Source organism: Melopsittacus undulatus, chromosome 11, assembly GCF_012275295.1.
Source record: "Melopsittacus undulatus isolate bMelUnd1 chromosome 11, bMelUnd1.mat.Z, whole genome shotgun sequence".
Lineage (NCBI taxonomy): Eukaryota > Metazoa > Chordata > Aves > Psittaciformes > Psittaculidae > Melopsittacus > Melopsittacus undulatus.
The window spans coordinates 19,735,833-19,750,868 of record NC_047537.1 but is presented as its reverse complement, the minus strand read 5'-3'; the positions used below and the strand labels follow the sequence as shown (position 1 = coordinate 19,750,868).

Genomic DNA, 15,036 nt, shown 5'->3' with positions numbered 1-15,036 from the left:
TGAGGCAAGCCCCATCTAGGGAGGTACATATATACATGTGCTTGTGTGCACATATGCATGTGTATATTTTACAGGGATGAAGAGGAAACCTGCTCAGATGAAGTGCGATAAATTCTCCGTAAATTCCTACCTTTTCCTACAGATCACATCCTCACAGCTGCACAATTTTACTTTCCACAGTGAAAAACACCTGGCAACAACACTGTACATGTCTGACCTATCTTCCAGGATAAAAACCCAACCAGAATATCCCTGCAGACACTATTTCAGACTTTTTAAAGCATGTGAGTTGTTGGGCAGTTGACAGAGAGGCACCATAACAGCTCTCGTTTTACAGTGCTTTCATGGTCCAGGCATCTCTGACACAGCTTACAGCACACGGGATCAATTCATGCAGCTCTGGGTACTGCCCTGTTCTTCCTTGCAAAGATATGACTGGAATGATCTCACTTTTTCTTGGAAGCTGGTCAGGATGCCAAGTGTTTGACCCAGGACGGATGCAAACTGTACATCATTAAAATCTACATTGTAGTCTCTTTTCCAAGCCATTTCTAAGAATACTTTCAACCACCGCAGAGATTCACAATGCTTCTCTATTAGGGTTTTCTCATCCACATCTTTTGTCTTCTGTGTTTCCCCAGTTCCAGCACTGAAAGTAAATAACTAGGGGGAGACTTCCTTGTTTGCCTGAAATAGCTGTAACTCAGCTGTCTTCGGAGAGGTCTGAATAGTCCTTAGATTCCACACATCTTTCCAGTGATGTGGGAAGCTGGATACCTCCTGACAGGGCTGTCCAAGGGAATTTTAATTCACCATCAGCTCCTTCACATGGTTAGCATATCATAGGGTGTTAAGGGTGTGTTTGCAGGATCTTACTCCTAGAGACTGACAATTTTTCCCTATAAATGAGCCCATCAGGACCCGGGTGAATTTGTTAGCCCTGAACAGTATGTGGGCTCTGTTATGTCCCAATGCCCTGCAAAGAGGTTTTTATTATCAGCCCCTCCAGCCTTTTTTGCCCGTCTGCAGCAGAGATCTCAGCTCCTCGCTCATTTCCAGCCAAATCAATCAGGGAAAACTTGGCATACAAATGCCCTCTCTTGTTGAGCATGAAGATGGAATGGCTCCATGAGGAGTGAGTGTTGGCAGAGATTCTGCCAACATGTGACACTAGCTACCTGTTTCAATTAGCTAGACAATGCCTTCCACACTGGTGACTCCTTCCTCGCACAACTCCACCACCTGGATATGCTGTTTACCATCTTGAGCACTCTTGAACACAAGGTCAAACACCTTGCTCCCATAAATCTCCATAGAATCAAAGCTCCAGTTTCTAGAAGCTGGGATTCCTGCAGCAGACCAGGATGCAGATCCCTTTTGAAGGACTCAGAGTTCTTGACTGAGAAACTTCCCTTCATGGTGTGAGTCTTGCTGCTGTTGTCTGCTCCTAGAAAAAGGTCTTCATGAGAGGCTGTGCCACTAGTGATCGGTGGACATGTCCATTGCTGGTGGGTCCCATAGGGCTCAGCGCTGCCTGCACCCAGCACCATATCACAGTGGCCAATGTGGCCTCCCTGGGGAGCCGTGCAAGGGCTTCAGCTTCAAGGTTGAAAATACATGCGTTTTTAATCAGCTGCTGTGGGTGGAAGTAACATATAAAGCTGCCATCACCTGAAAAGGCTTATTTGAGTTTCCAGGCTGGCGTGTAGCTGCTGAGACACATCGTGTCTAATTAGATCAGTCATGTTGTGTTAAGCTAATGCTGGTGACACGAGAATTTACAGTGGTGACACAAGTGCAGAGACTCAAGAGAGCCTTTCTGCCCTGCAGTGACCACGCAAAAATGCAGAAAACAACGTGCTGTTTTCAATTACCTTGAGCATAAATCTTGCATTCCTTTAAAAGGCTTTTCGTGCCTTGAAATCTCACTTGAGAAAAAAAGGGCTTTTAATGGAAAACAAATGAAAACCAGAGTTGCAGTGAGCGCAGTGGATACATCTGCATCCACAAGGAAGAATTTGGTATCATTCTGATAACTGGAATAGCCGATGGTATTTTTAATCCATTTCTTCCATCATGTGGATTCCTGAACAGAGAATTTCGAAGTTCTGGCTACAGGAAAATCTTTTTAACATCTTGGCTTACACAAGATTTTGGGTTCATTTTGACAGGTAGATTCAGACCTCCAGTAACAACTGTTATATACGAGAATATTAAATGCTGTAATAACCCTAAAAGAAGCATGCTTGCAGAAATAGTGGTAAGCTTACATAAGCTTGAAGCAAATGAAACCTATTCAGAAGGTTTACTTTAGAAGATGATCCATTATTTCCATTTGTTCTTGCCTTTCGACTGGCAAGTTAAAGTGATGACTTTAGGCAGTCCGAACTCACCAAACCTTAAGAATGAGAAGAATGTTGGATGTCCTTATTTATCAACACACCCATGGAGCCAAACCAGCAGTTAAGGTGTGTTATCATTTCTTGAAGGAGAGGAATTAGTAATCACATTTTTTGTCTGGAGATGTTGCCATCATGACTACTGCTGCTTTAACCTACTTGCATTTGACTAAATCCTCATGCCTTTGAACATGCTTTAAATGTAATTTAAAACCTTTTTATGTGGGGAAATTATGTCCCCTTTACAGAAATCTAGTTCTTAGGTACCCATCAAAAAATGCCAGCCTGGTGAAGGATGAAGAGTAGTAACATGGCAGCAACTTGTGGGATAGGTTTTGGAGATAAAAGCCTGCCATGTACACTGTTAGATGAGCCTGAAGAAATGCAGAGTGCCAGGGACACAGGGTAGAGCAAAGCTGAGATTTTAAAGGCTTATTCAGCTTCCCATGGCAACATTGTCTTTCTTAGTACAAGTTCTTGCTAGAATTCTTTTGTCAGATCCAGAGGTTAAAACACCCCAGAGTAGGAGGCTGCAGCAGTATCCTTTGAATGGGCCAGAGGGATATAATGAAATCAATCCTCATAGCAAACTGCTTTTTCTATTTAATGTGTGGAGACCTTTTTAGACTCTCAGATGGGCATCAGAGTTCAGTCAGGCTTTTGCTTGAGGAATTTGACATTCGCTCTTGGATAGCTTCACAACTTCTATTCATCTAATGTTCCTAGAGGATGCATATGCTGTAACATGTGCTTGAGTAACTCTGCAATTGTGCCCACCAAGCTGCTTAAGCAGTTGCTCATCTTGCATTTAATTAGTGATATCGTTGTAAGAGATGACTCAATTTTGAAAACGGATTGAAATAGCCCCAAATAACCGTAACAGAAATCTAATCTGGGGCATGTTACTAAGCTTATTACAGCAGTAATAAGACAGATATGAAATAAGTGCTCAGAAAAAGATGCCTTTTTAAAGGAGCCTAACTGATTGAGGGTTGCCACTGAATTTCAGCTAAACCAAGATTCATTTTCCAGTGTTCGCAGAATACAGATATTTAGCCCAAATAAACACTGAATAAAAGTAGGGGACCTACAAATACTGAAAGTTGTACATTCCCTATATAGAATAGTACATTCCCTACATAGAAAAGGTAATATAACCTCAGTTAAGGACCAGGATCATTTTGGATCTATGATAATATACTTGGTAAATAAAACAATCACACTTCAAACCCTCTGACCCAAAAAGGAGCCATAGATGCCAGTATTTCTCATGGTTGGAACATATGCTAAGTAAATTAAAAGATTAAAATTACATATTGGTTTATTTACAGACCCTGCAAATTGCCAACACTGTAACTTGCCAAATAAAACCCCAAACTCAGAAATGATGCTGCTGTTCAGTCACATTTGTTTGACCTTTTTTAGAGAAACATTCTGGAGAACATAAATATCCAAATATGTGCTTTAAATATAAATCTCCCACGAGGCAAAACATCAAATCAGCTTTTCTTATAGCACTGTTGCAGACTGACACCTACCAGCTGTTGAGCTCATTAGATCGCACCAGGCTTCTCTGCTTGCTTTGGCACTGCTGCACAACCTGCAAGTTGATTTAGCTCTTTGTTGAGCCCAGCCTCCATCCCAGACCCTCTTTCACAGTAAGCTCTCATCAATTGTCCTTTCTTAAACAAACCACTAACTACTCTTTACTGAGAGCCCATCTGTTGGGATTTGAGTGGGTTTATAACAATAACAATGTGCTTGGATCTATCAGCATGTGCAGGTTTAGAAGGGATGGCTTCAATTTTTCAGGTCATGTATGTAATGACAATGGCTGGCCTGTCATTAGCCCACAGGTTTAACATTTTAATGGGAGATGGAGCACTCTGTTTTTTGGAGGCTAAGGATAAATGAAAACCCTAGTGAATTCTGCATCAGATAAAAGTATAAATTCACCACAGTGAGTATTAAAGCTATGTAGTCAAAACTAGAGCATCCCTTTCAAAACTGCAATACTGTGCCTCTGCTTAGTCATTTATATAACAGATTAATCTTTGTGAAAAAGCTCCTAAAACATGGGTGATCCAATCCCTGTTTTTATAGGGACATCAGCTGCTGCTGCACTGGAATGAGACGCCACTAGGAGAAGAAAGGAGAAGTTCTGCAGAGATTGCGACAGGCAAATACAGTATCTAACTGACAAAGAAACTAGAAGTAAACATTTTGGTGCACTCGTTTGATTTGAATCAACATAGAATAGCCCTTTTTTGTTTTCTTCTTTACTTTTCTGATGCAATGCCTCATCGCTGGTTAAGACTTTGTGATCCTTAGCTGAAGTGTGCCCTGTTTTTGTCTGATTATTTGCCTTTGCATCTTTAAACAATATTTGCATGGGGCTATTTTGTAATTCTAATAGCACACCCAAGCCTGCAAATTATAGTGCAGTAATTCACACCTGCTGCATTTAACAGCTCTCAGCTTTCAGCCTTATCCTAACAGCCCCATCTTGTGAAGCACTGTGCTGTCTCTCCCAGGAGTGCCTTGCTACTCACTCTTCATGTTGGCATCTAATCGCTGAAGTAATCATGTGTGATTTTGTACACAAGAGAACCCAAATTTATGCAAGGGTCTCTTTCATAAAGAATATGGCTTCTAAAAAAGAAAAAAAAAGACCATACTTGGCTTCAGATCACAAGTTTTAAAGTCTGACAAGTATTAACGGGTTTGATGGCTATGCATTCACAAGCAGCTTTTAGCATCCAAAACAGATGGGGAAAATAAGTGACTAAACCAGCACTATGACCAATTAACCAGTAATTTTAAAAAGAAGGGTAAAATCTCCACATAAGTACAAGGCTGCCCACACGTGTGTTACCTTGAGAGGTGCTTAGGTCCTTGACAAGGGCAGAACGTCACAGCCACAACCCTAATCTAAGGAAAGGGGAACTGCCAGCTCCTACAGTCACCCCGTGAAACCACAGCAGTTTCCCATGCCAAGGCAAACACATGTAGAAACCAAAGACCCCTTCCAGCTCTCCAAGCCAGGCACTATCTTAAATCAGAACCCAAAAGAAGAGGATATTTGATGTTAATTTCATCTGATTTTTCTTTTCTTTTCAGATCCCAAGTAGTAAATTAACATGAAATTACTGCTTCAGCGCTCCAACTTCCCTGCAGCGTCCTGGAACAGAGAAGCACATCTCTAGACAGAAAAGGCTGAATTGTTTTCATGGTACAAGGTAGTTGTTCTGTAATAGATCAAGAAGTTTATGCTGGACTAGAAGTGAATAACTTTAAAAGGCAAATTTTGCCACAGATGCTGGTGTATAATCAAGATTCATATCCAAAGGTATTTTTAGGGATGGTTATTTATTGACGGCATTAAGGAGGCAGCTGAAGACCTTATGTTAATATCAGGACTCTAATAGCATGTAAATATGTCCAGAAAGACAAATTCTCTTCAGTGAGTTTTCTGCTGAGTTTATGGACAATGATTACAGAGTGGAGAGGGAAGAGGGAAAAGGGAAGAGGACAGGAAAAGGGAAGAGGACAGGAAAAGGGAAGAGGACAGCATCTGCAGAGAAGGGGTTTAGTTTCCAGAGTCTTTCGAGTTTTTGTTTCTCTACGAAGAAACTCTAACAAACTCTAACACATTGTGCAATAGCTTAAAACCTTGTAACTCATTCAAACCCCGTTCAAATAATTTTCAAACACACATGTTTTGTTTGTACTTTTTAAAATACCACAATACCAAGGAAGAAAGTAAAGGATTTGTAGTCTTGCTGTGAGTCATCAGAGAGCAAATGCAATGTGCAGCAGCAAAGATGCAATGCGCAGCAGCAAAGATGCAATGCACAGCAGAAAGATGCAATGCACAGCAGCAAAGATGCAATGCACAGCAGCAAAGATGCAATGCACGGTCTGTTAACATAAGAGCTTTACTCTCACAGGATGTAAAACAAAAAGTAAAGATCCCACATTTCTTCTGTTGCTTTTCCATTGCTCCCAAGTGAACCATCAGCTTGCCCTAAATGCAAAAAGCTGTGGTCACAGCATTCAACATACAGACACAACCAGCCCTCTCTGCCCAAGCCCACAGCGCTCCAATGACAAATACCAATGGCAAATACTGGTTTGTATTTCACACTTCATGGAGCTGGATGGATGCACAGATCTGCCTGCACATTAACTCATTGCAAGACCAAGATCCTGATCACAATTTGTAAGAAAAACCCAACAAACCAAATAAACACAACACAAAAATGCCCCAAACAAACCCTGAGCCTTGACAAGAGAAACAACTGTTGCTCTACAAGTAGGAAAGCATGGATAGGGTTGACTACACTGAGGGTCAGAGAGGACTTGCATAACGTTGTGTAGAGATGTGGGACCATTGCCAACTATTTAGATTTCTATCAGAACTAAACTGTGCTTCTCTGAGCAATGGAAACATCTTTCATTCATATTATGAAGTAATAAAAACCAGAACAAAATAATTATTAGTGTGGTTGTAAAAGAGGATAAATCCCAGCAAACTCAATGCAAGTTGTGGATTACAATGAGTTACCAAAACCAAATAAAATTAATGAAAGCAGTATATTCTTTGCTCAATGTTTTAACGAGGCACAGTCAATTTTTAATATTATGTATTTACTAGTCTCTTCCTGGCAGAAAGCAGTATTTAAAATTAATGTAACTAATCTGAAAATCAGAGAGTTAATACTGCTAATTCATACAACAGTTTAGCTAGGTCTAATTCATTTCATAGTTAAAAACATTCTATTAATGTTTAATACATGGAGGAGCTTTTAGTAACAAACTCTTTCTAATTACTGAATCTTTCTGACCATCCTCATCTGGCTGAATGTGTAAACAGAGTTGCTCTTAAATGCTCCAAGATCCCCTTTAAAAGACTTGCATTAAAAAAAAAGATGGAGCTGTGCAGTCATATAATTGTTTTAAGCCTTAACATTTCAAAGCAGTTAAGAAATGTTAATTAAAACCTGATCTTACTCTTAGACCCATGCAGACATAGCTGGTCTTTATCGCTTACCAGGATGTACAACTCTGAACCCCTCTCCTCACAGTTCGGTACCAAGAAATCAACATCAAACTCCAGCACCCTACATTCCTAGGTCTTTCCATCTTAAGCGATGGATAACCTTCAGGGTTTTTGAAGTTGTGGGGAACGGAAGGTTTTCTCAATTCTGAAAGACATGCTGCCTATCTGAGTGCTCACACATTGATTGTCAGTGAATCACCTTAGATTTTGAAGTTTAAAAACTGAGATAGAGAATCATTTCTGCAAAAATCTGTTAAAGGCTGTTATCCTCTCTTGGTTGGCACAAGTAGGAGCTTGCTTCCCAATTACCTGTCTGCCACTATAATGATTAATTTCAGTGCTTTATGAACAGCATATGCAGCTCTTCTATGTTTAGATAAGAGATTACAAGGACTATCAATCCTTATGCTCTTGTGTACAATATTAACACTGCCCAGAAGTAATCTATCTCTATCATGGACTAGTATTACTAAAGTGTGTTAGTAGTAATTCCAACTTGCAGAGGGGATGAAGCACTGCAAGGTATCTAACCTGCCAGGTACAGTTTAGAAATGTTTTGGGCTGGTTAAGTTTATTTCTTCTGCCAAGTTAAGGACATAATATTTGAGGGTAAATAGTCCCAGGAGCCTATGGAGGTCTGAACTGGAGCTTGCACATGAGGCTGGTTTGTTAGGAGGGGCAGCATGATCTGGAAAAGTGAATTTTGTAAGAGGCATAGGAAAGGAGTAATACCCTGAGTTTTAAGCTTAACCCTGCCAAAGGGAATCAGTGAGCTCAGGAAAGGTATTTCATGACTCTACCCATCTTACACAAATCATACAAAAACATTTTGGCATTCACAGACTTAAGTGTTATAAAGGTCCGTATATGGGCTCAGTATTCAGAGTCTTATGCGCAGCAGTGGATTTTAAGTGCATCAAATAATAATAATGCAGTATGCTGGGTGATAAATCAAAACAGCCTCTAAAAATACTATAGATATTTAGGATACATCATGTGCTATGAGGGAAGTATCTCTGGATAAGCAGCTTTGGAGTCTTTCATTGCAATGGCTGTCAAGTCCCTTCCAATCTCCTATAAAAAGCTTCTCTGACTCCTGTACCAAGTCAGCGCTCGTTAGTTAGCTTGTTCCAGAACTAACAAACAGCACTTTATACCCAGACAACATGTCCATGTTCAGACAGTCTCCCCATAAAGTCACAGATTCTGGCATCTGATTTCATATTCAGACAAAAAGTGTCTAAATATTAGCTCTGGTTTGCAATGTGCTGTATCTCCTTTTGCTCTCATGACAGCTCATCCAGGAAAGCCACAATCAGCTCCAGTTCAGCACAACATTTGGGAGGTTTAAAGAAACAGGAATAAACCCTTCCAAGGCAGATGATACTCTCAAAGCCAAGGAGCTGTACTGACAAAATGCCAGTGTCTTGTGGTCAGCACAGTGGTGAGTCCCAGCCACACAGATGCCAAGTTCCAAGTCAGTAATGATACTAGTGATAAAGAGCCAAATCCTGACATCCTTTCTCACTTAAAGTGATAATTTATTCTGATTAGTCTTATTGCAGCACCAGACTGAGCTCTGTGGACTCCCATGGGTGAGCAGTGACTCTCATCAGCTGTTACACTTACGTTGACTTTACTAAGGGAATGAGCTGACTTGAATGAGTCCCCTCTGGACCAGCTAAGTGCTGCTCAGTAAGAAACATACAGTCAGCCTAGGAGAATCCAGCTCTGTGAGGTGTTAAACACCTCCTGTTAGTGCTCACAGAAGAACAGCACGGTTACTTGACTACCTAGAGGGTAGCTTAGTAGGATTTACTGATAAATCCCTAAGCAGAGCATACCCTAATGCCTGTTGAAAATCAGTGCATGGTGGGTGATTTTCAGCCATTTGGCATTTCTTTACTAGCTACACACCTACATCTTAACAGTTTGAACAGCAGGTTTACAAATGGACTTAGCACCTAAAATCCCCTTAAAGCAATGAGAAATGAAAAAGCATAGCTCTTTTTAGGATGTCACTCTATCAATAAAAGCTGTTGGGATTGTCAGTGTCATGTAACAGCAGCGCACTAGCTATAAACTAATTCCAACAGGAGGAGGAGTTGTTTCATGGTAAAGCTACCATGTTCTCTGCTAAACATGCAGTAAATAACTCATTTCAGAGCTGCAGTTCCAAACATTTGCACATGAGTGTTTTAAAGTCTTCTAAATTATTCCTAACAGTTGCTTATTGGACAATACACGAATCTGCTTTCTTCTGGGTTTTTCCTCCCTCCTCCCTTTTGTGTTTATGTATCTGCTTGCAAAACCACCTCATACATAATGCAGCGCAATAAACTGCAGCATGGAATGGCTGCGCAGCCTTGCCCATGTGTAAATAGCAAGAGAATCCATTACTCACAATGTATCCTTCACACGCAATTCAAGTTTGACAAACACTAAACAATTTGAACTGATGGCAAAAAGCAGCGCTTCCTTTGAGTGCCTTTTAGGAAGCTCATCATCAAGCTATTCTTCAGAAATGCTGGGCAGAATTAATGATTTCCGTTAGGTAAATGACTGTGTGCTGAAACAATGCTGAGGTACACCATTAAGCATTGTCTTTGGTAAGAGGGAATGTCGCTTCCCATTTCCAACATTTGTCTTGTTGGCTTGTTTCTAAAGATCTCCCTCAATCGCAGCTGCTTTGTGGTGTATGTGTGTGTGTCTGGCTGGGTATGTTATCTAGCACAATGTTACTGTATGATTGGAATTTAAATCACAGCTTTTCCTTCTGTGAGGTAGCACAGACTCATCTGTTTGTGCTTCATTTATGTAACTGAAGAGCAAGCTCATTTGCTGTTAAAACAGACGTCTTATTTCTGAACATTTAAAATAATTGGCACCAGACCACCATAGGTTTAATGCATGGCATTTTTCTCCCCTACTATCATAGATCACAAGTTACTCTATTAAAATCAGGCTCTATCCAGACAATATTAATTTAGAAATAGGATCACTATATTCAAATAAAATCTTTCTTCCATTTCCATACTAAAGAGTAAACACTGCATAGAAAAAGTGATTCGTATTCTAAACCACCAGAATTTAAGTACTTTACAAGAATAAGGGCATGAATTATACTACTTCGAGACACTGCGTAATGATCACTGAGTATTTTTCTCTTTAGCTGTGATTAGCTGCATGCATGACAGCCTGCAGAGTTACACCAATGTAGTAGTGCAAACTGAACTTTATCAGCTTATTGGGAACCCGAATGACTTGTTTCAGGAGACTAATAGTGGCAGAGATTAAGCAAAAAACTGGCTTTCCTTTTTACATTTTGAACCATGACAATTTTCCCCAAACGTGGAAATGTAAATACCTCAGCCAGTTCTGACCAGATTACTGATCAGATCTAAGTGATCAAAGTGTGTTTCCTACAACTGCTGGCAACAACAAGCTGCAAGGATACATCCTCTGACAAATACACATCACTGCTCCTGATGTGGCTGACAGCATTTCAAAGAGTTCCTCATAGTTTCTACCTAACAAGCTGCAAAACCTCTCCATGGCCAGCTGGTAAGTTCTTCAGAAGGAACCAGAGAAGGACTGTTTCACACTGGGACAAGTATCAATCCATAGATAGGCAGGTAAATCTGTGCATGGTGGGAATATCTATCAGGTAGCAAGGAGGAGTTGAGGAACCATGTGCCATACTCAGTGTAAAGCCCAGCCTTCTGGCAAAAGGATCTCTAGTAAATGACAAATGAAGGATTAACTGCCTGGAACACTACACCCTCTACCCCAGTATTTACAGCTTTTCAAATTACTAGCTTTTTAATTAACATTGAAAGATCTGAAATCACCTAACTATTGTACAATAATTATATTAACAAATTGAAGACATGAAAATTAAAATTCAGCTGCTCTAATAGTCTGTTTAGAAATGTGCAAATAGAGTTGATGCTTTTCTAATAAATGCTTCTCAGATGTTATGTTTCTAAATTAAAAGAGAAAATGTACCTTTATAGTACCCCTTTAAGAGGAATGCCCTCATTTGGAATTAATCAGCAAATACAAACAGCACTCACAGCTTTGGAAATACCTGCTCCTTAACCTCACTCCAGTTATAACAGTTTCCTAAATTACAAATTGTATACTGGGAGAGCAATTTTACACCAGAGTTCTGGATACAGTCAGCTTCAATTTCCTCTCCTGTTTTCTCCCTGCCTGTATACCTACGTTATAGTATACGTACATATGCCCAAGGAAAGACTGTGTAATGTTAACTACGCATCAGTTATGTACACATTCAGAAATGCAGCTCTTCCCTTTCTAGGCAGCCAAATACACAAACTTGCTTTCTCCCACAAAAACTAAAAGATATCCATGGCAAGCAGGCATGGCTTTTGACAATCCCTGCAAATGAGATGCCAAAGCAAATGGGCACTGTTTGTGTAAAGGACCTATCAAGCTTGCTGAGTTTGCAAATGGGACAGTTCCGAATGTAAGAAGGGGAACAAGGAGAACAGCCTGTGCTGGCTGATGGATCAGATGGAAACCAAATCTCCAGGCCTCCAGGTGTGATGCTGGAGAAGAAGCGGAAAGAGAGCTCCATATTCAGAGCTGCCTGCTTTAATCTAAGTTGATATTTTATGATAAATGCATAGGCAATGTATGGTGTCCAACCACTTCATGGGCATAAACATTAACCGTTTTGCAGAGGCCCGGAAAAGGTCTGTGTATCACTTCCATCTAACAAAAGGCTAATACTGCTGGCTAATGGAGTGCTGTTCAAACAGTTTACTAGACCAATACTCTGCCTGAAGTAACCACAAAGAGCTGAGTATTAGCTTTTATTTAGTTTCACTGCCTGTGTGATGATACATAGCTATGAGGGAAGATTCCTGCCTTAAGGAGATTATATATATATATAGTCTCATAACTTCAGAGAAGTTATTCCTAGGTTACTCCAGTGTAACAGCAAAAGCAGACATACAAACATATTCTGCCATATAATCCAATCTTTCCATACTGATGTGACTGAAGAACCCAAAACATGGTTTCAGGAGTGCCAAAAACATCTGTTACTTTGTTTTAGATCACACATAGTGGAAATAACAGTCTGAAGATCATGTGGTAACCAGATTACTGCAAGATTTATTACTAATTGTTAATGCATAAAGAGACAGCAGTATGTGTGGTACTGAGTAAAGTACAGCAGGGAGAGGTAAACCCTGCCTGACGTATTTTACTGTATAAATACATAAGCAGTATAACTGACATAGGGACCCAGCAAAGAAAGCCTCTGTTTTTTTGAAATTACATTTATCTGCATCTTGGGAGACAGACTTCTTTTTAGCTGATGTGACTTGACACTGGTGCCCTCCTTGGAATTAGTCAAGTCATTATTTATGATCTGTGAATACATATAAAATGAACACGCACCCCCCCCCCCCCCAACTTCTGCCATTGCAAATGTCAAGGTACTTTAACAGGGAAAGGGGCTGTGGCTTTGTTACCCAGTCTGTGGATCAGCAATTTGTCTGCAGGAGATGCATGAAAGCAAACCTGAAACACACTGGAAAAGCTGGCAAAGAACATTCTGAGTCCACTGCCTGCTGCAGAGCAGTGGAAGGGATTGCTTGTGCAAAGAAACAGCATCCCTCTGCAGCTGGGATAAAGGAAAGTACTTGCCTTATCAGGCAGGGAGGTCCTGAGATCTGCTGCTGCTCCTGTATCTGACCTGATACCTTCTCTGGACAAGTAGCTCAAGATTGAGCCACAGACAAGCCTGGAGGCAAAGCCATGGCCAAGCTGACCCATAAACACTGATGAGTTTTTTGCTCTGCATGTCAGCAAGCTCAGTGCTCTACCATTCAGCTCCCCAAAACCCCAAGGGAAAAAATCCACATGTGTAACCTTTTGAGGAACAGGTGAGGGAACAGTTGGAAGGAAGTGGAAGGAAATCAATTAAAGGGGCTTGTCTGCATCTACTCAAACATTAACAGCCTGACCAAACTCATTCGGATGTTAAAGTTGTAAAACTCAAGTCTTTGCAGGACCCACTCCAGTTGGGTGAGAGGGATGTGTTTTTCCTTAAGTGATGAATGTGATAAGGTGGAAACTGAAAGTCCAACAAAGACACAGACTTAGTGCTCTAGTGCTTGCAACGTACAGAAGACACAGTATCTGAGAAACACTGAACCTCACGGTTCAGTGGCTGATGTAGGTAAGAACCTACAGAACTGCCTTGTTTCAATTGCTATTCAGCAGATTTGTGTTGTGTGCACTGGAGGGAAAGATCAGTGCACCATACTTAAGTTGCAGTTTTACTGCTGTGGGATAAGACTGAACAGAACAACTAAAAAGCAGTGCACTGCTGCGCATTCAGAGAGAAGGTGCTCCTGAAGCCTGCTCAGTAGTGCAGCCTCCTCCAAGTAACTCATTGGTTCCTATGTTTTCCTTTTTGCAGACAGAGTTCCCTCTATATTTTATAATTGTGAACAATTGTGTACAGCTCTCTTTCTAATAGTATGACAAAGCAACCTTAATAGCTCTCTACTCTCTCAACTCATACCTGCAGCAAGGATCAGGAGAAGAAATCAAATCACTCCTCTTGACTATAACCTCATCCTATTTCTAGGTGATTTATAGGAATAGAATAAGCTGTGAATATGCTGGCCCCTACTCCCTGTTCCTAAACCCCATGGCTGGTCCTACTTATAAACCCTACTCTAGCTCTATGCCATATTCTAGTGACCATTGTCCAGAAATATTTTACGCTCTTCTTGTTTCTTCATGTCTAAAACGATACAGGAATAAACTGAGCCCTTAAGATACCACTACATCAAGATTCCAGCTTAACCAGAAGCTTGACCAGTGATCTCCATCTATCATGAAAGAAACTGAAGACATTCACCTGTAACAGTCTCAATCTGTGTTTAAGATAATTCAACAATCCACTCTGAAAAGCATGTGAAAGAATATGAATTATGTAGACTAAGATCTTGGTATTTAGAATATCACATCAGCAGTTCCATTCCCTTACAGAATCAATAGATTTATATAGGGGTTTTATGTCCTTTTTAAATAGCTGGAATTACTCATTGATGTGGGCAGGTTGCTATACTTCCTGGGTTTATATTCTCATTAGCAACAGTCAAGCCTGAGCATTCCATTGGAATGGTGATCCACAGGGCAAGCAGCATGCTAAGTACAGTACCACTTTTTAAGGATCTTATCATGACAGATGCTATCCCTCTAGTTTTCCCAAATCCCAAGTTCCTTCTTCCAACCTGCATCTTTCACTTCACTAGCTGAGCCATAAAACTACATCCTCAAATAAAGCTCAGCTTGGTGCTGCTGAGAGTCATTAATGCTATTTAGAATCCATAGGGTTGGTAAGTTACAGGCACTTGAAGAAGACCTTAAGTCTTAATGAATGAAATTCAAGCACAATGGACCAAAAAAAATAGAAGTAAAAAGGCAGCTGTGAACTCTTCTCAAGATCCTATCCACCCCCATATACATGACCAGCAATGGCTGAAATGATGGTGAAATGTTTCCCTTTGGACCTGAATGCTACCT

General features: G+C 40.5%; 1 pseudogene; it reads right to left on the bottom strand.

Moving 5' to 3' along the window:
- Positions 1-369: 369 nt before the first annotated feature.
- Positions 370-1,550, bottom strand: LOC117436811 (kinesin-like protein KIF2A; annotated as a pseudogene).
- Between the last annotated feature and the right edge of the window lie 13,486 nt (positions 1,551-15,036).